Source organism: Brachionichthys hirsutus, unplaced genomic scaffold, assembly GCF_040956055.1.
Source record: "Brachionichthys hirsutus isolate HB-005 unplaced genomic scaffold, CSIRO-AGI_Bhir_v1 contig_210, whole genome shotgun sequence".
Classification (NCBI taxonomy): Eukaryota; Metazoa; Chordata; class Actinopteri; order Lophiiformes; family Brachionichthyidae; genus Brachionichthys; species Brachionichthys hirsutus.
In genome coordinates, this window is record NW_027180663.1 from 3,416 (window position 1) to 6,830 (window position 3,415).

The following is a 3,415-nucleotide window of genomic DNA, read 5'->3' on the forward strand; positions in this document are numbered from 1 at the left end:
GACTGTATAGACATGTCTTGTGACGTGAGTCTAAACTCTAAACAGTGAGACAGATCTTGAAATGTTCACAATTGTAAGATATGAATCTTTACATGAGGCACCAGACAAAGAAAACATGAACTTCTGGAGGAAAGGGTACACTGGAGAAATATGCTAAAAAAAATACATAAAAGTACAGACGAACACCCTTTTCATTCACACCACACTATAAAATCACTAAAATACTTTTCTATTATCAATTGAATTGAAAATATTACAATAATACAATAATACATAACACACGATAAAAACATCAATATTTGGTCGGTTACTCTGATAATTTAGTTTTTCTGAATAAGAGACATCGAACCAGCAATGTTTAATTAGTATAACACAGAAATATGGTGTCTCGTTTAATCAGAATCAGAATACTTTAATAATCCCATATGGAAATTATATTCCCATAGGGAAATTATATAAAGGACTGTTGCAGGCTGCTATGTGTCTCGGCACATGCAAACTTCATTAGTGAATTATTATTGAACAAGCTGAGCTGGTTGTAGGATGTCTGTTATTTTCCAAATTTTAGCTCTCACACTTTTCTCTCATTCCCATGATGCACTGCTGATTACAGTTATGTTTACTGTGCATTCCTGTTATCATCTTTAAGTGTTGAAATCATGGATTATTTCTTGCAAATTGTATTGTAGTTCACAACATGTCACAGCAAACTACTGTTGATTCAATTTTACAATATCAATCAATTCTGAATGTATATTGCATGATTGTTTTTGTGTTTACCACAAAAGTGAGAGTACAAATAATGCTTCTATTAGAAACTTATCTGAATGTAATAAAGCATGAGGCTGCCTAAATCATACCTGCAATCTTCTCCTCAAAAGAATCTTCCCAGGCGTACATCTTGATAAGTTTGATGCTGCTCAGAATCTCATTCATTGTTTGAACACGGCTGTCAGTTAACACCATGGCTTTCCATTCGAACTTGTTAATGACCATGGCTAAATAAAACTGAGAGCAAAAAACAAACAATAAAATAATGTGAGTGACAATGGAAAACAAGCAGCATTGTGGTCTATCCTTCTGGCAGAATTTGTTAAGGAAAATATCCATATATGTAACGTGGAACTTTTTAAAGAATAACCCAGGAGTATCCAAACAAACTGCAGGAAAATATAATCACAGACAGACAAGCAGACAGGCGCACACATACAAACCTGCACAGGAATGAAGATGAGGTAGATGAAGACTCCTGTCAGTGCAGTGGAGCCCAGAACGAAGCAGGCATAAATGATACACACAAAAAACAGGACTGGTGCAGAGAGCAGAAAGCTCGCAAACACTACAGCCTCAAATAACTTGTGGCCATCATTGCTCAAAACATTTATCATCTGGAAGGAAGAGAGTGAAAGAAATGCAGTTATTGACATCAGCAAGATGGAACGTTAGTCAGAATTTGAGAATTCTGCTGCTTCATTTTTAGTAATAATAATAATAATAATAATCACACAAACCATCCCATTTCTAATTAGTGTTACGATTTGTCTTTATCACTTTGTTTCTGTTCTCTCTTCTTTGTTACACACATGGTGGATCACATCACACAAATAGGTTTTAGTTTCAAATGAAACATTCAAGACAAGTTTTTCAAAGAAGGCGAGAACAAGTCACGCACACTCACACACACAGAAAATATATATCTGCTGCAAGATCAAAATGCAAGTGTTTTCAGTGTCAATAGATTTTATAGATGTTTGCATGAGGCAGAATTCTTTTTCAGGGAGGTGAAGCAACTCAATGGTAAACATGACACTGTCCCAATGTTTTTTAAACATGTTGCCTGTGTAAAATTCTAAATAAGAATATATTTCAAAAGCAATAACATTTTCAATATTCTACTGTTTTAAAAGCACTGATTAAAGCACACACCTCCACTGAACTTTAAATCAGTCACGTATTATTCAAAGTCTAACTCATAAACCTGTAAGGAGTACTTGCAGGGCAAACTACTCCTATAGCAATATATTTAAATATAGTTCAGGTTTAATCCAGGTTTTTAATTGAATCTGCACCAGACTATACGCACAGATACAGTAAATACCTAAACCCAGGATATTATTATCAGGATGTTATTATTTAACTACCTTATAAATTAACGAAAATGTTATATCTGTCTCTCTATATTACTATTTTTAAGAAGATGTAAGAAACTTAGCCCTGTATCAATGCACACTGAAATTTAATGGCCGGGCCCAATGATCCATCCTCCCAATTTTCATGGCAATCCATAATTCTGATTAATCCTGTTGATAGTCTGATATATACAGGTCCATCAAAATACTTTTATCCTTTCATTTTGAACTCAGCGATTCTAATGGGCAAAGATTTGACAAAGAAAAAACTACAGGAGAAATGTGGGTAAATTACATCAAATAAGCTTTGACTCTTATAGGTTAGTTACCTCGCCCATTGAAATGCCGGTTTGCACCCGCAGAGAGATCACTTTCTGAAAGGCCACTGAAGAGAAGGCACCCTTTAACCTGACTGCAGTGCGCAGGTTCAGTGCACACAATAAAGATATGAAGAAGGCTCTGCAAAACTCTGTGGTAAACAAGCCAAAAGCCAGGCCAACGCCATACAGTATTGTGGACTGCTCCGGGTGTTCAGCATATGCTAGGATTTTATGAACCAGAATAGCCTGAGAAGACAGATAAAAATATAAGGTGTTTGCATATGGAACAGTGTTTTATATTTAATCTATAGCATATGCTAGATGATGCTCCCATGTAAGTGAGACATATATATATATTTTAATCCAACAAATATCTTCTTAAAACACATTTATTCAAGTGGAGGCACAATTATTATTATTATTATTTTACTTAAATAGAGGATACATTTACATCAACTGTATAAAATGACATAACACCATTATTTTTGTAAATGTAGTGAAAACAAATTGGGATAGATTGAAAGGATTAGTCATTTAACCTTAAATGGATGTTTACATGCAGAAAATGCAAATAAAAATATGTTTTTCTTAAACATTTATCATATATTAATAAGACAAATCCATTATATCAGGGGGAGAAGAGCTTCATAAGATCCTGAAGGTTACTTTGAGTTACTTACAGAAAAGGAGAATTTACAGACCCTAGCAACATTTAAAACACATTACTTTGACATTTTATCGTGACAACACTAAAGACAATATCCCACAAATGCACCCGTATTTTTTCAAAAATATTTTTTATTTGTAGAAATGTTTAAGCTAAAGTATTTTCTGTAACCTCCAAACTAACCTTTCTATCAGTACATGTATGCTCTGCAAATTATTAAAAAAACCCAATGTTTTCAATTAATTTTGAATCTCTTAACATCTTCTTTGGCAGAATAGAGGAATTGCTCTATTATTTGG